This window comes from Protobothrops mucrosquamatus, unplaced genomic scaffold (assembly GCF_001527695.2).
Source record: "Protobothrops mucrosquamatus isolate PMUCROS unplaced genomic scaffold, P.Mucros_1.0 scaffold4710, whole genome shotgun sequence".
Classification (NCBI taxonomy): domain Eukaryota; kingdom Metazoa; phylum Chordata; class Lepidosauria; order Squamata; family Viperidae; genus Protobothrops; species Protobothrops mucrosquamatus.
This window is the reverse complement of record NW_015390604.1, coordinates 59,401-79,482: the sequence shown is the minus strand read 5'-3', so window position 1 is coordinate 79,482 and position 20,082 is coordinate 59,401. Positions and strand designations below refer to the sequence as shown.

The following is a 20,082-nucleotide window of genomic DNA, read 5'->3' as shown; positions in this document are numbered from 1 at the left end:
AGTGAAAACCTTATATGGACTTTTTGGTGAAAGAAGAAAGGAATGAAAGGATTATGGATTTAAGATTAAGAAAGGTGCAGATTAAATGAGGGGCTGAAAGGACTGGTGTAACAACTTGAAGAAGAGATAACAAGATTGTAGTTGTTGAAAAGGTCAGAGGTCATTCATATATTTTCAACTTTTTTTTCTTTCAATTTGTCTGCATTTGCTTAATGGCCACCACAAAAGAGTTGTAAAATTGGACAGCCTCTATTACAATCATTATGTCGAGGGCTACCTGTAATGTCATGAAATCTCTTCCTGTGTTATGTTTTTCTATTCTTTATCCACTGTGTGAATTATTTCATGCTTCAAAAGGCTCCAGCTGCTAAAGTAGCCTTTTTCATACTCCAGGCATCTATAACATTTCTCTCCTGTGTGGATCCATTTACGGTAAGTCAGATGACTGCTTGAAATGAAACCTTTTCCATATTCCAGGCATTTATATGGTTTCTCTCTTGTGTGAAGCATGTTCTGTTGTGTAAAACTAGTACTACGAGCAAAGTGCTTGCCATACTCTGCACATTTGTATGGTTTCTCTCCTGTGTGGATATTTTTATGTATCACAAGATTTCCTCTCTGACAGAAGCCCTTTCCACATTCCACACATTTCTACGGTTTCTCTCCTGTGTGGATCCTTCTATGGGAAATAAAACTACTCCTTTCACTCAAACCTTTTCCACACTGGGTGCATTCATATGGTTTCTCTCCAGTATGAACTCTTTGGTGTGGAATAAAAGTACTCCTGAGAATAGAATAGAATAGAATAGAATAGAATAGAATAGAATAGAATAGAATAGAATAGAAAGGAACCTTGGAGGTCATCTAGTACAACCCCCTGCTCAGGCAGGAAACCCTGTATCATTTCAGACAAATGGTTGTCCAGTCTCTTCTTAAAAACTTCCTGTGTTGGAGCATTCACAGCTTCTGGAAGCAAGTTGTTGCACTGTGAGTGAAACTTTTTCCACAATCTGTGCATTTTTATGGCTTCTCTCCTGTGTGGGTCTTTTTATGGGCAGTAAGCCCATTGCTTGTACTGAAGCACCTTCCATACTCCACACATTTGTATGGTTTCTCCCCTGTATGGATCCTTTTATGTATCCTCTTCTTTCTCTTCCTCCTCTTCCTCTTTCCTCCTCCTCGTCTTCCTTCCTCTTCCTCTTCTTCTTCCCCCTCCTCCTCCTCCAACTTGCTTCCTCTACATCGTTGACTTATTTTAATTACTACTTCTTCTTCTTCTTCTTCTTCTTCTTCTTCTTCTTCTTCTTCTTCTTCTTCTTCTTCTTCTTTTTCTTCTTCTTCTTCTTCTTCTTCTTCTTCTTCTTCCTCTTCCTCTTCCTCTTCCTCTTCCTCTTCCTCTTCTTCTTCTTCTTCTTCATCTTCTTCTTCCTTCTCCTTCTCCTTCTCCTTCTCCTTCTCCTCCTTCTCCTCCTCCTCCTTCTTTTCCTCCTTCTCCTTCTTCTTCTCCTCCTTCTCCTCCTTCTCCTCCTTCTCCTTCTCCTTCTCCTTCTCCTTCCTTCTCCTCCTCCTTCTTCTTCTTCTTCTTCTCCTTCTTCTTCTCCTCCTCCTCCTCCTCCTCCCCCCCCGTCTTTTCTTTGGAAGGAAGGAAGGAAGGAAGGAAGGAAGAAAGAAAGAAAGAAAGAAAGAAAGAAAGAAAGAGTGATCAATGCTGTTTCTGTCCCATAATCTAGCCTGAAACTCAACTGAAAGGGGTCCAGTAATTTGGGACACTAACTTTCTTCAATTATGCCTCTGTGCCTGAAGCTACAGCAAGAGTTCAGGAGGTCACAGAGGAGATACTTCTCCCTATTATTATCAACACCATGGTCTTTTGCCTGTTATTTTCTCACTCATTCTCCAGGGATTTTTGAAGGTTGCCATTGACATAAACATCAGATTTCAGGAGCAACATTAATACTATTTTGCATCAGCAATGCTGGGTAAATAAATGTCCCCAACACACCAAAGGACTTGGGATAAGGCTAACAAGAGGCCAGGGACTATGCTGGCCAGTGTATTCTCATCCCTTTTAGATGCAATGCTTCACCTGAGCTCTATCTGAAAATTGGAAAATCGTTGAAGCTTGAAGTCTTCCAAAAGGGCATTTGTCTTGCTCTCATTCTCACTCTTCTAGCTATCAAATTAAAGCTTTCAGAATGCAGAAAGCCAAACCAGACAGACCAAGAATGATCATTTTGCTTCTACTGCTGCTGCTGTTGCCCAGTACAATCTCTGGGAGATTTCCAGGCAAATGTTCCTTAACTTTGGGGAGAGATGAAGCAGAGATATCGAATCATTACAGGCCAGGAGACTATCTCATTGGTGGGCTGATTTCTGCAACCAAAGCTTGGTTTCTACAGCACAGTTTCCACACAACTCCCTCGGTTAAATTTTTCTTGTAAGTCACTGTGTCGCCAATGCCACCTGGCTGATCTGTAAAGCTCTAGTCCTCCCAAACTGACTTCTTTTGAATGTTAAAGTAAGGTGCCAAAACAGAGTTCTGGAATCTCTCTTACATCTAAACATTTATTCTAAGGTATCTGTCTGGAATACTGCAGCCAATTTTGGTCATCATGTCACAAAAAAGATGTTGAGAGTTTGGGGGGAAAAATTCAGAGAAGAGCAACTAAGATGATCCAAGGCCTGGAGACTAAAACATACGAAGAACGGCTGTGGGACTTGGGTTTGGCTAGTCCCGCTAGAGAAGAAGAAATAGGGGAGACATGATAGCAGTGTTCCAATATCTGAGGGGCTGCCACAAGGAAGAGGGGGTCACTTTGTTCACCAGAGCACCAGAGGGAAGGACGAGAAACAATGGTTGGAAACTGATCAAAGAGAGACGCAACCTGGAATTAAGGAGAAACTTCCTGACAGTGAGGACAATCAACCAGTGGAACAGCCTGCCTCCAGAAATCGTGGGCGCTCCATCACTGGAGATTTTAAAGAAGAGACTAGACAATCATCTGTCTGAGATGGTATAGGTTCTCCTGCTTGAGTAGGGAACTAGACTAGAAGACCTCCAAGGTCCCTTCCAGCTCTATTCTATTCTATTCTTTGAAATATCAATTCCTTAGTTCTGATCTTTTCTCTAGCACAACTGCAAAAATGTCTGCTCATTCTTGTAAAAGACTTTCCAGCAGATCTCAAGCAATAGATCTCATTTCTTCTCTGGGGAAAAAAACACATGTTTCATTGTTCTTTTAAGTGGCCTGATAGTACCTGCTTTGCAGAACACCCAGAATAGGCCGCGGTTGTGCATTCAGAGTAGATAAAGTTGAACAGGATAATTGTCATCTCCTCAATAGCTGCCATCTCTGCAGTTGACACGAAGTAATGGAAGGTGGAAATTCATTCTGAAGACTAAAACGATAGAAGAACATAGTTTGGAACTGAAAGGGAATTTTCCTGTAGGCTGTGTTCTAGGGAGGGAGGTGGGTTTTATCCAAACTCTCCATCCAAAGAAGCAGTTACAAGATCAATCAACCTAGAGAGAGGTTTGTGGATCAGGTATCCTAACACAGATCCAGCTTTTAATGTTGGTTTTGCCTATTAAAATATTGGCCGAAATATCTCAGAGGCTTCTATTTGGGCAGCTTCTAAGAGCTATTTAACAGGACTGGAGGTCTACCCCTCGTGGGTACTGATTACTTTTGTGGCTAGTAGATCCTTATGAGAAGAGAACTCTTTATTGGCCAAATGTGATTGGACACACAAGGAATTTGTCTCCGGTGCAAAAGCTCTCAGTGTACCTAAAAGCAATAAGTGATAAATCATGATCATAGTCATCGTAAAAATACATTCATCATGAATCATAAGCTACAACACTTAGTGATAGTCATAGGATACTACATAAGCAATCAACATAAATCATCCTAAGATACTAAATACTAAATAAAGATACTAAATACTAAATAAAGATAAATCGTAAGATACAAGCAACAAAGTTATACTCATAAGGAGATAAGGAGATATTACCTAATAGGAAAGATGAGAAGAGTAATAGTAATACAGCTTTACTAGATAGTTTGACAGTGTTGTGGGAATTAGTTGTTTAGCAGAGTGATGCATGGGGGGGGGGAACTGTCCTTGTGTCTAGTTGTTCTGGTGTGCAATGCCCTGTACTATAGCATTGTTTTGAGGGTAGACATTGAAACAGTTTATGTCCAGGATGTGAGGGGACTGTAGATTGAATTATTTGCTTTTGAACTCCAGAATTCTATGAGAGTAAGAATTCTATGATAGGATACGTGAAGTTGCACCATGTACAGTGTGAAATTGATATCAAACATTTTTAAGGTTTTAATGAATGCAAAAGTGCCTGATCCATTGGCCGGAGAAGAGGCAGGGGGCTTTGGGAAATCACGTTGGTCACTTAAGTCATGTGTTTCACATACATCTTCAGGAAAGGACCTACAGAACATTGGAGCACCCTCTCCTTCTACTTTGCCATTCGGGAGATCAACCGGAATCCCAAGGTTTTACCTAATATCACCCTGGGCTACAACATCCATGACAACTATTTCAACAAAATCATAACATCGGATATTTTATTGGACCAGCTTTCAACTGGGGAGACAAACGTTCCAAATTATAGATGTGGAAAACAAAGGAACTTCATGGCTCTTCTTGAAGGGGCCAACTCTGACATCTCCATCCAGATTTCAACCATGCTGGGCACCTACAAAATCCCACAGGTAGGGTTTTCTGAGACCATGATCTCTTTGGACTCCTTTCTTTCCATGTTGATACATCTGTTTGTGTCCCACGGTCAAACTGTACATTGATGCACTAGCTTCCCAATCCAGATCAGAAGCCTGTGTTGGCTCCTGGCAAAATGAATATTTGCCAGAATCTAATAGAAAGATCTGCCATCTTTGAGCAGAGCAAGCAAAGCAAGCAAAAAATTGTCAGCTGTGTCAAAGAAGATCCTTTGGAGAAGCATGATCTATGACCTATCACTTTGTTGTTGTATGTGTTTTACACTGAGAGCTTACGCACCAGAGATAAATTAATAATAATAATAATAATGATAAAGTTGGAAGGGACCTTGAAGGTCATCTAGTCCAACCCCCTGCTCAGGCAGGAAACCCTATACCATTTCGGACAAATGGCTGTCCAGTTTCTTCTTAAAAACTTCCAGTGTTGGCGCATTCACCACTTCTGGAGGCAGGTTGTTCCACTGGTTAATTGTTCTAACTGTCAGGAAGTTTCTCCTTAGTTCTAGGTTGCTTCTCTCTTTGGTTAGCTTCCACCCATTGCTCCTTGTCCGTCCAATCACACTTGGCCATTAAAAAATCTATTCTTCTATTCTATTCTATTCTGCTCTGCTCTGCTCTGCTCTGCTCTGCTCTGCTCCATTCCATTCCATTATTCTTTACTATTATTTTGCCTTTCCACTTGCTGAAACACTAATTTCTTCCTTTCTGTTTCAGATCAGTTATACTTTTGCTTCAGATATTTTCAGTGATAAAACACTCTACCCCTTTTTCTATCACATGGTCCCGAAAGAGGGAGCACACTATCCAGGGATTGTGAAACTGCTTCTGCACCTCAGGTGGACTTTTGTAGGGCTCCTTGCTCCAGATACCAACACCGGAGAGAGAGCCATGAGGACTTTGAATCCAATGCTTCTCAAGAAGGGCATTTGTGTTGTTATAGTCCAAACCTTTTCGGAGGAAGCCAGCCGAATGGTTATCAAGTCCGCTCTATTCCAGAAGTGGAAACAAGTCAATGTCTTTGTTTACTGTGCTGAGATGAGCTCCTTCCTTCAAGGATTATATCTGATTCACAAGACCGCTGAAAGCTTGACTCAGCCCGTTGTAGGCAAAGTCTTGATAATCGCAGCCTTGTGGGATGTCTCCTTGCCATTGCTCAATAACGAACTATCTTTCCAGTACATCCATGGGCTTTTCTCTTTCCTGATCCAGTCCCACGATTGGATGAAATTTAATTTTCAGATCCCTTATTCTGCGACTGAGCAATTTGCAAGGTGGTCATTTAATTGTAGTTATACCAAATGGGCTCTGTCAGTGAAAGAATGGAGAAGATGCATGGAGAAAGAACAAGTGAACACTCTGCCCAAAGAGGAGATTGAAACGATCTTGTCTCTAGACAGGTTCTCCATTCATGATGCAATCTGGGCTGTTGCCCGTTCTTTAGATGCTGCCTATTCCTCCAGATCCAAGAGGATGGAGGTGAAGCATGGGAACCGAAGAGATGCTCCAGCGTTGGAACCATGGCAGGTATCTTTCCTCCTATGTAGGGGAATCCATTCTCCAATTCCTTCTCTTCAACAACCTTGAAAACTTAGTCCACCCTGAGACTCTCCGTCATACAGTTTATCTTAACTCCCCCCAACTCTTTATACCCTTATCCCTTTATAATTATTTACTGCTCCTCTCTTAGCCTTTATTGGACTCTGGATGAGCATGCAATATTTGGTAAAGTGGGTCTTCTACAAATTAATGGAAAGTGTTAATACCACCTTATAATGCCTTGGTAAGGCCACACTTGGAATACTGCATCACGTTTTGGTCGCCACAATGTAAAAAAGATGTTGAGACTCTAGAAAGAGTGCAGAGAAGAGCAACAGAGATGATCAGGGGACTGGAGGCTAAAACATATAAAGAACAGTTGCCGGAAATTGGTATGTCTAGTTTAATGAAGAGAAGGATGAGGGGTGACATGATAGCAGTGTTCCAATATCTCAGGGGTTGCCACAAAGAAGAGGGAGTCAACCTATTTTCCAAAGCACCTGAAGGCAGGACAAGAAGCAATGGATGGAAACTAACCAAAGAGAGAAGCAACCTAGAAGTAAGGAGAAATTTCCTGACAGTTACAACAATTAATCCATGGAACAACTTGTCTCCAGAAGTTGTGAATGCTCCAACACTGGAAGTTTTAAAGAAGAGATTGGACAACCATTTGTCTGAAATGGTGTAGGATTTCCTGCCTGAACAAGGGGTTGGGCTAGAAGACCTCCAAGGTCCCTTCCAACTCTGTTATTCTATTCTATTCTATTCTATTCTATTCTAGTCTAGTCTAGTCTAATCTATTCTATTCTAGTCTAGTCTAGTCTAGTCTAGTCTAGTCTAGTCTAGTCTAGTCTAGTCTCTATTCTTTATTTTCTATATTCTATTCTATTCTATTCTATTCTATTCTCTATTCTCTATTCTCTATTCTTTATTTTCTATATTCTATTCTATTCTATTCTATTCTATTCTATTCTATTCTATTCTATTCTATTCTATTCTATTCTATTCTATTCTGTCTAGTTTATTTTTATTATGTCCTAGTTTTCATTCAGACACTCAAGCCTTGTAGAGTTCTCCCTCCTTCCATTTTTACTTAAAGCAAACCTCCCCATGAAATAGGTTGTGTTGGTTGCTATTCCAACATCACCATCTCTAAGACTCCTACTGGTTCTTGGGCTGAGAGATTGGAACTGGCCCAGAAAGCTTCCATGACTAAGAGGGGACTGGATCTTGGGTCTCCCTATTCCTAATCCTATTCCTTCCCCGCTATTCTCCATTGTCTCGTAAGCTGATTGGCCCAATGTCCACACAAAAAATAAGCCTAGATATGTCTCAGTGAAGTGGTTTTCTGATTTACTAAAGCAAAAAAGATGGAGGGGGCACTCATGAATGAAATTAAATATATCAATATGTCTAACAGATGTCTAGAAAAAGCCCTCAACTGTAGAAGATGCATTTATGAAATGGGCAGCTGAGATAAGAAATGTTACTTCATGTTTTCTACAGGCTGCAGTTTTCTCTTCCACTTTAGCTTCATCCTCTCCTTCAAAGTCCCCAGTTTTACAATTCTTCCAAAGGGACACGTTTGGATGAGAAGGGAGTCCTAACAGCTGATTTTGACATAATAAATTGGGTCATCCTCTCCAATGAGACAATGACCAGAGTGAACTTTGCAACGCTGGAAAGCCAAGGAGCTGAAAACTTCAAATTTATTATTAACCTGGATGGTATTGAGGAATTGAATTGGCTTAACAAGGTAGGGAAATGTAATTGCTTCATTTCGCTGTGTGTTGGTCTTTGAAGAACATTGACAGATCTTCCAAGCAATTGTTTTCAGTACTAGTCAGGGCCAGTAAGTCAGAGGACATTTTTCTGCTCTGCTTCTTGGGTGAGCAAGGGTGTAGCATGAGAGACTTTTTCCCCTTTACTGAATTAGTGTTATCCACCCATCCTTCAGTCAGCATAAAATTATTCATAGTCCCCATTTGATGATCCTACATCCTTTGCTTCTTTTGCAGTCCATGTCTGTTCTCTGGCTTCCTTCAAAGTAATGGGTGGAATGGCAAAGCCTAATATACACTTTAAGTTGCCCTTAGATATTGTCAGAATACTTTAAGAGACTCTTAGACTTGGGTGGCTGGTAAATTTAAACAAACAACCAAGTAAATAAATAAAGCTAAGGATCACTTAAATCCCATAAGCAGGTGACCAGAAAACAAAAATCATTCCTTTATATTCTAATATCTTCATATCATAGAGGCCAGTTCTTCCTCTGAGAGATTTAAAACCTCAAAAAATATAACGAGAAACTCCCATATAGAAGGAGAGGATTTAGGAGGAAGACCTAAATACAGAAAGAAGGTGCAAGAGGACCATTTACAAAAGTTTTGGGTTGGTTAGAGACTTCGTATTTTCATAGTTTTTTTAAAAATTCACTATCATCTATTTACTTGTTTGTTTATATTTATCCCCTACCATTGCTTTGCATTTATCTAAGCCTAGTGCAAGGAGACTTTTTGATCCTCTCCACTTTTGAATTTGTTTTTCCTATAGTGAATTGAGCATTGAGCCTTGGCGTACTTTCCTTGATCTTTTCTCTTTATATGTATAGACTTTTCCCCCTTCCCAGTGTGTGGAAAGTTGCCGGCCCGGAACCATCAAGGTGGCCCGTGAAAGTGAGCCTGTTTGTTGCTACGATTGTGTTCCTTGCGCAGAGGGGACCATGTCTACTCAAGAAGGTGAGAAGGAGACTTTAGGGAAAAGTGGGCTTACCCAGACAGTGTCAACACCCAGTTTGAGAATCCAAATAAAACTTTAAGTTCATTCCATTTCCAAAAATCTTATTGTTTATTAAACACACTGCATGGAAGTTTGAAGCAAAACTAACTCTGAGGTCCCCAGACACCAGTTCATAGTATTAAACAATAATTTCTCCAGCCAAACCCCCAACCTCTCATATAGTCCATATAAACAATTTCACTTTGTTATGGGAACTGTCTGCTTCCTCTGCACACTTGTTGCGGTGTCTTTGAAAAGGTTTCAGGCTCTCACGGTCTTCAGCGAAATCGTAGAGATTTTGTTTCTCCATGTAACCCATTCTAAAGCAACACCTCCCCCTCCTTTACACTAATGGCAAGTTGAAATAAAAAGGCATGCAGTTGCCAAAGTTTCATTCTTGACAGTTTTCAGTGAGATAGTACTGGTAGACCTTCCTTAATAACTGTTGAAAGTTATGACAATCTTGGAAATGGTATTTTATGGCCTGTAAAGCACTTCAGCCATTATAAAACATTGCATTGCCCACTAGTCACATGATTGATTTTAGGCACTTGGCAACCAACTCACATAACTATCTGATCACATGATCACATTTTAAATCATTTTTTTGCCAGTTTCTGGCAAAAAATGTCCATTCAGAAGAGTGGATACACCTAATGGCCATATGATTCTTTTAATGACCAAAAAAATTGTAAAAGCAAGTTCAGTCAACCATAGAAATATAAATGCATGGGAAAAACCTAAGGATAGTATCACCTTAATACCAACACAGCAAATGATGAGAAAAGGTATCTGTGAGATTCAAAGTTTTCCAATCTTCATCCATATAACTGACTACCATGGTCCTACATACCCAGAAACATGCAGGATATCAGTTAGGCATTTTCCGGCTCTTGAAAATCTTCTTTACTGAAAGCAATCATGAGTGAATTTAAAAGAATAAGTTGTAAGAGGGATACTGTTTTTCCTCTTTTCAGATGCAGAGGAATGCACCAAATGTCCAGAAGATGAGTATCCGAATGAAGACCAAGATCGATGTATCCCTAAAATTATAAATTTTCTGAGCTATCGAGGACACTTGGGGATCATCTTAGCTTCTATTTCCCTCTTCTTATCCTTAACCACGGGCTTTGTGTTAGGAATCTTCATTAAATTCCTAGAAACTCCCATTGTCAAAGCCAACAATCGGGACCTCTCTTATGTTCTCCTTGTCTCCCTCCTGCTTTCCTTCTTGTCCTCCTTCCTCTTCATTGGCAAACCGAGCAAAGCCACCTGCTTTTTCCGACAAACAGCCTTCAGCATCATCTTCTCGGTTGCTGTCTCTTCGGTCTTGGCCAAAACAATCACGGTTGTGATGGCCTTCCTGGCCACAAAGCCAGGGAATCGGGTAAGGAAATGGCTGGGAAAGAACTTCACCAACAGTCTCATTCTTGTCTGTTCTAGTGTCCAAATTATTCTATGTTCCACTTGGTTAGGGCTACATCCCCCATTTCCTGACTCTGATAAGAACTCTCAGCCAGGAGAAATCCTCCTGCTATGCAATGAAGGCTCTCTTAGCATGTTTTATGGTGCTCTTGGGTACATGGGCTTCCTGGCTGCCATCTGCTTTGTGGTGGCTTTCCTGGCCAGGAAGCTGCCTGGATCTTTTAATGAAGCCAAGCTGGTCACCTTCAGCATGCTGGTCTTCTGTTGTGTTTGGGTGACTTTTGTGCCTACTTACCTGAGCACCAAGGGAAAATACATGGTGGCTGTGCAGGTCTTCTCCATCTTGGCATCCAGTGCTGGGCTGCTGGGCTGCATCTTCCTCCCCAAGTGTTACATTATTGTACTAAGGCCTGATCTGAATACAAAGGAGCATTTAATGATAAAAATAAAATAGAAAAGTGATCCTTACATAAGAATACTTCAAGAGTGTTACCTTAAAACAGCCATTCACATTTAATAATTGATCATATTATCTATCCATCAGTGTCTCACCATCTTCATCCCACCCATTTGTGCTTAGATCATATTTAAGTTATTCTTCTTCGGATATAATTTTGTGTATGTGTATTATATTTCTGAAATATAAATAATGCTTCTTATACATGTTAATTTCCCATAATAAATAGAATGAATTACCATATGAAACAAATGAGTCATGTTATTAAGTGTAGGGTATGATGGGCTTCTGGAGAGGAGGCCCAAGAGTTGCAGGCTTCCGGTGGGGTGGGATGGGGGGAGAGAGGCAGGAGGGTGCTGCAGAAACCCTGTGGTGCATCATAAGGGTGAATGACTGCAGGCCCGCTGCAGCTGTCATACTTTTAAAATGAGGTCATAAGTAGTTTTGGGGGGTCAGTCATCTTTTCAAATATTTTTCGTACCTGAAGGATTATCTGTAAATGTGTCCTCTGTCAAGGATGAAATTTTGCCAGCTCCGTGCCTCTGTGTTTCATTTTGCCTTTAGATTAAGTGGGGGGGAGTGGGTTAAATGGAGAAACAAAACCCCTTCAATTCAGCTGAAGACTGTGGGGGCCTGAAGTCTTGTTAAGGACACCAAAACAGGTGTGGATTTGAAGCAGACGGTTTCCATAACAAAGTGAACTTGTTGATATGTATTACGTAAGATGCTGTGGTTTGGCTGGGAGAATTATTTAAGTCTGTGAATTGGTGTTGGAACCTCAGGGTTAGTTTTTCTTCAATGTAACCAAGCTGTGCATTAATTAAACAGTAAGCTTTTTGGAAACGAAATGAACCTGGAATTTTATTTGGATTCTTGAGCTGGATGTTGACAGCCTGGTTGTTAGGTTCCTGAAGTGCAGTCATGTGATTGCCGGGGGGGGCAGAATCAGAACTTTAAATCCAGGTCATAAATGCCATCCAGGTAGGTTCTTCAGAATTTCGAATAGTTGCTAAATTACTGGTTGTAAGTTGAAGTTGTACTTCAAGTTTCTGACAAAAAACACACTTTGAGTAAAATGATTTCGCTTAACAACCATAACAATCACTGCAAAAAAAGGTTGTAAAATCAGACATGGTCACATGGAGACCCACTAAATGACCGCCATGACTGATAACCATAATTCCAGGCTTAATTATGATCTTAAATCGAGGACCACTTGTAGTAAAAGATTCATCGGCTATGTTGCCTTTATTGACTTATTGATCTTCTGGCATAATTCAGTCAGCATTTGTGGTGACATAGATAGAGCCTATCCCCTTTCTATAACTTCAGCATAAAAACAGTTGGAAAATTCTGGAGGAAGTTAAGAGCCAGGATGTAAAGCACAAAAGTCAAAGAGCCAGGTCCAAATGACCATGTGTTAAAAGCTGCTCCCCTTTTTACATTTGATGCACATCCCTAAGTCATGGATTCAGACAATATGTCCCATATCTGCTGAAGACCACCATAGTCCTGAAAAGATTTTTGCTCCAATAAATATTTAGACTTTAGGAGAATCTCAGTTGGAAGACTTTATAAATTACTCATCCAGAGGTTAAAAGTAATCAGTCCACTGTTGTTTGAGAACTGATCCATTACCCAGAAGAATATTTTGACCTAGTAGTTGCTTTAAGTCTATCCAAACTCCTTGCATCACTGCATAAATAAATCTGTATCTGAGAAGTTTGCCATCTCAAAAACATGTTTTCCTCTCCATCTGCACCTGCTTCTGGAGATTATGCTTTCCTCCTCGGTAATTACTGTGGTAAAATTATGTGATTTCTCCAAAGCTCATGGGGTTGGGGGGGGGAGTTTGAATCCAATAATACCCAGAGCCAAATCTTGGATCCTCTTTTCCCTCTTAATATCTACATCAGGTACCCAGAAACCACAAGTCATTCTCCTCCTTTGATAGCTAACTTCTCTTTGATGATCTTGAATCAGCTGGAATCTACATTGCTTCAGCAATTTAAGATTGTCTAAATCCAAATTTGTTTGTTAATCCTTTTCGTTTTCTTCTCTTACCTGCGACAGACTCTATGCATTAAAAACCCTATTTGGTTTTCCTCCCAGTTCTTTCTCAGCCACAGACATTACTATAAGTATTGTTTGTATATCTGGGAAATTATCTGACACAACAATGTTTACCTTCTCCATTCCATCAGATGCATCTTACCACAAGCAAAGTCAGAGAACATGTACTTTGTACATGTGTGTCTGGGAATAAAGGCAGAGGAAAGTTACTTCAGATTTGCTATCTCTTAAAGAAAGAGTAGGAAGACAAAGAGGAGATACGGATTAAATCCTTAACATTCTCTCTACATCCTACTTTCCTCTTGGTCAAGAGATCAGGAAGTGGTGAAGAGTCAATGTCACTGATTTCATTGTCAAGTGTGAACCACATTTTTGCTGGTCCAACAATTATTGCTTCTCAGCTTGCCAACGAACCTGGGGGAGGGAAAGGGATTGGTACGCAGTCTTCAAAAGATCAAGAAAGCAGACCAAGAGAACCAAGCACAGTTCACCAGGTGTCTGGCCAGACCCAGAGACACTTTCTCATAACAATATTTTTCTATCTAATTGGGTAACGTGACCTGATCGAGAAGGGGGAGGGGGAACTCTATACCTTTGCTATATGGGATTGGGTGGGGTTTTGCCAGAGCTGGTTTTGCTTTCATGCATGTCGAAATGATGTACTCAATAAATATATATAAAATACAAAAACTGAATCTATTATCATGTGCAAGAAAACTTTAGTTGAATCATGCATGGAGGTAGTATTTGGTTATACTTTTTCTACTAACGAAGGGGATAGTTTTCATCTGATTCATTCTTTTTGCTTCTATACACCTTTCCACAATCTTCTCTAGAAGATTTGGAGAAACCTACTTTGTAGGACTGACCCATCCAAATGTTGATGGGCAAGAAATTCTATAGCTTGGAGGCCCATTATGAAAACCACTCCTATAAATTAATCTTGAAGATAGGCCTAGGAACCCAGTTCTGGAATTTCATTTGGATGCTAAAAATCAGGAATCTGGTAGACCTTTTCCAAATAGCATATTTTATTAAAAGGCACAAGCTTTTATGAGCTGCATATCATTTCATCAGATGCATAGAGTAGCTAGACTAGTAGAAGATTTAAATTGGAGCAAACAGGGAGGAAAGGGGGATAGAGAGGGAAAGACAGGTTAGTTATGCAGATGTAAATTACATGTGAGACAGATTATAAGTACCTTATCAATTAGCAATTATCCTGTATTAAAAAGCTTAGTGGTTTAGACTTATGATCCTAAATAATTATAGAGCTCTATGGATCAAAATCAATACTTCCTTACAGTGTCTCTTTGCTATCCAAGGAAGCCTCCTTGCATTATTAGGAACTGAATAGGAACCAACTGGTACTTATAACAGAATAACAGAGTTGGAAGGGACCTTGGAGGTCTTCTAGTCCAACCCCCTGCTCAGGCAGGAAACTGTATACCATTTCAGACAAATGGTTGTCCAATCTCTTCTTAAAGAGTCATGGTGGTGCAGTGACTGGAATGCAATACCACAGGCTAACTCTGCTCACATTGCCAGGAGTTTGATTCCTTTGATCCTTCCCAGCTCAAGGTTGACTCAGCCTTCCAGTCTTCCGAGGTTGGTAAAATGAGGACACAGATTGTTGGGGGCAATATGCTGACTCTGTAAACAGCTGCAGGTACTGCAAAGCTGCAGGGACTGCAACAGGGACTGCAAAGCATTGTGAAGTGATATATTGCTATTAAAAACCTTCAGTGTTGGAGCACCACAACTTTTGGAGGCAAGTCATTCCACTAATTAATTGTTTAACTGTCAGGAAATTTCTCCTTAGTTCTAGGCTGCTTCTCTTAAAATGCTTTCTGCTTAAATTGCATTGCTAGACCAGATTTTGGCATATACCTGCTACTAAGGATTACACTGCATGGCTTGTTTTTATCATGAGTTGCTCTTTTGTATTTAAACTAGGCCTCAGTATAATAATGTAGCATTTAGGAAGAAAGATACAGGCCAGCAACCCAGCACTGGAGGTCAAGATGGAGAAGATTTGCACGGCCACCATATATTTCCCTTTGGTGCTTAGGTAGGTGGGCACAAAGGACACCCAAACACTGCAGAAGACCAGCATGCTAAAGGTAATCAGCTTGGCTTCATTGAAGGTCCCAGGCAGCTTCCTAGCTAGGAAAGCCACCACAAAGGAGATGGCAGCCAGGAAGCCCATGTATCCGAGAGCACCATAAAACATGACAATAGAGCCTTCATTACATTGCAGGATGATCTCTCCAGGTTGGGAGTTCATGTCAGAATCAGGAAAGGGGGGCGAAGAGCCCAGCCAGATTGTACAAATAACAACTTGGAAAATAGAGCAAGAAAGGACAATGGTGTTGCTCAAAATCTTTCCCAGCCATCTTCTTACCTGGTTCCCAGGTTTTGTGGCTAGGAAAGCCAGCACTACCATGATTGTTTTGGCCAAGACAGAAGAGACCGCAACGGAGAAGATGATGCTGAAGGCTGTTTGTCGGAGAAGGCAGGTAGCTTTGCTTGGCTGGCCGATGAAGAGGAAGGAGGACAAGAAAGAAAGCAGGAGGGAGACAAGAAGGACATAAGAGAGGTCCCGGTTGTTGGCTTTGACAATGGGAGTCTCCAGGAATTTGATGAAAATTCCCAACACAAACCCTGTGGCTAAGGACAACAGCAGTGCAAAGGAAGCAAGGATGATCCCTACATTTTCATCGTAAGAGAGAAAAGATATGATCTTGGGTATACAGTGATCTTGAGCCTTGTTTGGATGGTGATAATCCCCACACTGGGTGCAAAGATCAGCATCTAAAGAGAAAGAAGATCATTTTCAGTGCTGCATGCTACCCCAAGAAGGTCTGCAATTAAATTTGCTTTAATTGTCACAGAGGATGGCAGCATCTAGGTAAGTACGGTTGAGTTCAGAAAAGCTAATCAGGGCTGGTCCTGATTGTCCCTTTGATAAACAATCACCAGGCCAGAATGGAAACTTGAAGAAATATTCTGGAAAAGGGCAGATGCAAACTATTTTAGGAATCTACAGTGGTACCTTGGTACTTATCGTGAATGATGAGTGCTAAAAACAATGAGTGCCAAATAACCTACGTAATTTACAATGTGACTCTTTGTTTCAGCTGGGAAGAACTATCTGTATTTCCCTTTATGTCAGTGATCTTCCCAGCATGGCCAACTTCCTGTCTGTTCTCCATGTCTGTCCCTCTTTTCCTATCATAGTATGTTGAGTACCAAACAAACAATGAGTACTAGGACAACATTTTTGCATCAAAATGCATCTAGCACCAAATTTGACAAGTTTTGAAGCAGTCAAATACCGAGGTACCACCGTATTCAGAATACTATAGGGATACAAACGAAAATCACCAATCTTGATGAGGAATCTTTCCTTATTATTTATCTTCATATTTAACCTATCAATTGATGCTAAGAAAGATTTAGTTGTATTTAGGGGGCAAAACATTACAAGTATCAGCTAGAGTGCAGCATGGTACAGGGTCAGTACCATCTGGGTAGAATTAAACTTTTAAAAATGACATGCTTCTCACCTCCAATAAGGACATAAAACTATAAGTCCAAAAAATCTGATACTGTCCTGGAAAAACTCAACCTTTGAATGAAAAAAATGCAAAGTTTCTATACCAATGGTTCTCAACCTTGGCAGCTTGAAGATGTGTGGACTTCAACTCCCAGAATTCTCCAATCAGCATGCTGAAGAATTCTGGGAGCTGAATTCCACACATCATAAAGGTTGAGTAACAGACTTATTAAGACCATGCCTAAGGACATTCTTGTCCTTTCACTGAAAGGAAGGGGGGGTTATCAGAGCTACTTACCATTCTCAGTGGAAATGGTCCCTCCTGGGCAGGGGGCACAATCATAACAGCAGATAGGCTGCCCCTTACGGGCTGTCTTGACATAGCCACTCCTACAGCTTTCTGCGCACCTGGAATAAGGTGTGATCTAATAACAAAGACAAGATACACTGAGAAGAAAACATTATATGGAATCTTGGCCTACGGAATGGAATTCTAGCTGGCAGCTCTTAGCTTCTGTTAGCCTTCCCAAAACTGGAGTTTTTCAGATGCAGGACTGTGATTCCTAGTCTTTCCAGCCAGCATGCCAATAACTGGTTTGGGAAGGCTTGGGGTTGGTATCTCACAAGTGGCTTCGATAGGTGGTGCAACAATGACAACCTTGGATAATTTCCAAAGCTAAGCTGGGTCAGGCCTGACAAGCACTTTGATGGGGACCATCTGGACTTCTGGAAGAAGGCAATGGCAAAGCCTTCTGTATGATACAATACAGGTAGTCCTTGACTTATAACCATTTGTTTAGTGACCAAAGTTACAATGTAACTGAAAAAAGTGACTTATGACGGTTTTCACTCTTACAATCGTTGCAGCATCCCCGTGGTCACATGATCAAAATTCAGACACTTGACACTTAGTTCTTACCTATGACAATTGCAGTGTCCAGGGTCATGTGATCACTGTTTGTGACCTGACCTCACTGAAAAAAGTGACCCCTGGCCATTTTTCACACTTATGACCGTTGCAGCATCCCCATGGTCACGTGACATACATTTGGATTCTTGACAACTGACTCACATTTATGATGGTTGCAGTGTCCCAGAGTCACGTGATCTCCTTTTGTGACTTTCTGACAAGCAAAGTCAATGGGGAAGCCAGATTCACTTAACAACCATGTTACTAACAACCACTGTCTCACTTAGCAACAGAAATTTTGGACTGCTGCTGAGAAAGGAGCTCAGCTTGGGGGATCTCTTTATCTCTTAATCCCAAGATGTCTGGAGGATTTTCTTAGAAGTAAAAGATTGGCACTTCTGGGGCTGTGTGCAGGGAAGAGGTCCAACATATGTAAAAAAAGAAAAAGAAAAAAAGGATGGGACTTTGATTAAATGGCTATGGCTGCCATCTTGATTTCTTTTTACTCCTTATCTACAAGTCAGGAGAGAGTATAGGATGACCAGCAGCAAGATGGATGGACTCAGTTACAGTGATAATGGGGCCACCATTGGGAGATTTGAAAGAACAATAATGGACTGATTGTCTTGGGGAAAATCTATCTATGTGGTCACTAGGAGTAAAAAACAAATTGATGGCACATAATAGGAGCCCTGGTGGTGCAGTGGTTAGAATGCAGTGTTGCAGACTGACTCTGCTCACTGTCAGGAGTTCGATCCTTTCATCCTTCTGAGATTGGTAAAATAAGGATCCAGATTGTTGGGGGCAATAGGCTGACTCTGTAAACTGTTTAGAAAGGGATGTAGAGTACTGTGGAGTGATATATATATATATATATCACTCCATCAGTGTGAACCCACAGATATAAGGCACCCTAAAATACCTAATGGGAAAGAACACCCCATAAGTCTGAGAGCCATAAGTGATCGCAACATGATTAAAGACACATCCACCTTGGGAGCAAGGAAAAAGGAATACTCGAGAGTAGGAAAAGCAAACAGCAGTAATCCAGCCAACACTGGATTACAGTGGTTAGAATGCAGTGTTGCAGAGTCAGACAGGTGTTTTTTCAGGAGGCAACTGGACTTTCTTGTTTTTCTTTGAAGACATTGAAGCTTCTTCAGCTCTGACTGGATGGTGGTCCTTCCATTCCCCACCACCCAGTCAGAGCTGAAGAAGCTTCTTGGATGAGAAGAAAAACATCTTCAAGGAAAAAACAAGTCCAGTTGCCTTTTGGAAAAAGCACTTTTGGGACAATTGTGTAGTTATCAAATTCTTTGGGATGAATGGTCTCTCCTGTTCTGTCACAGGAGGGTGCTGATTCAGAGGAGAAGGAAGAGTCTTTTGATGGCTGATAGAATCCAAAAGGAGGAATCTCTACCTTATTAAACTGCACAGGCCATAAAATAGCCTCAGGATGGATAGTGAACTTGAGTCCGGCATCTGCTGCCTTTTCTATGCTCCCAATTTTCACTCTGCCATGAGTCTGATTGGGAAACTGCACCCAGTTCATAATGTCAAAATTGGCTGTCAGTTCGCCATCCTGGTCCATGTAGAGCCCACTTGAGGAATCATTTGAAAACTGGATCCCTCTTAGGAAAGAGTGGAGCTGGGAAGACAGAGAAAACAAGAGGAGAATCATATCTTATCCCAAAACAAGGAGAACAGTGGTGACATGTCTGCATTCAATGATGTTTTTGCTGAAAAACCAACATTTTCTTCTGGTTTTTGGCAAACGTTACTCATAGAGAACAACTGGGTCACTTTAACACTGCAGTAATTGGCAGGCTCCATTATGATTATAAGTCAAGGACTACCTATAAATTCTAGTGATGATAAGCAAGTCAGAAGAACCCTTTGTAAACTGAGATTCTTTGGAGGGAGAGAGGTTGAGGAGAATACCTGCCATGGTTGCCATCTGAAAGGGTCCAACCTGTTTTCGCCGGACCCCGGGTTCCTCCTGGATCTGGACATAAGGGCAACCTGTAAACCCCGTACCACAATTTTGATAGTGTTGTAAATGGTGTATTTGTCTTGGGACAGGACCCTCTCAAGCTCCTGGGGAGGTAAGGTGTCCATATTCCTGTTCTCTCTGCATCTTCTCCAACCTTTCACTGACAGACCCAGCTTTGAGTAGGAACAAGAGAACGCTTCTTCCCAAAACCTTTCCAGGAAGAAGGAACGGGGCTCATAAGAGTCAAATATTGTCCTTCTGCTTGACTTGTCTAAGGACAGGGAACCTTGGACGTACTGGAATAAAAAAGACGAATAAGCCAAGATCAACTTGATGTCCCACACAACTGTCGTGATCCAGACTTTCCCCACTGTCGAATCGAGATTGCTGTTGAAGATTTGATGAAAGCTGAAAATTGGACCAAAAGCAAAGTCTGTGTCTGCATAGCATAAAAATACGTTGACTTGCTCCCACAGGGTGGTTGGTACACTTTGGAACGTCCTTGTGTAGGAAATCATTCGGGAGTATTGTTTCGAGAAGGCAACGCAAACATCATTCTGGTTCAGCAAGGAGGTCAATGTTCTAGAGAACCTG

General features: G+C 41.1%; 1 pseudogene; it reads right to left on the bottom strand.

The window, feature by feature from the left end:
* Nucleotides 1-315: 315 nt before the first annotated feature.
* The window catches only part of LOC107299238, a 62,788-nt pseudogene continuing 43,021 nt past the window's right edge, over nt 316-20,082 (bottom strand).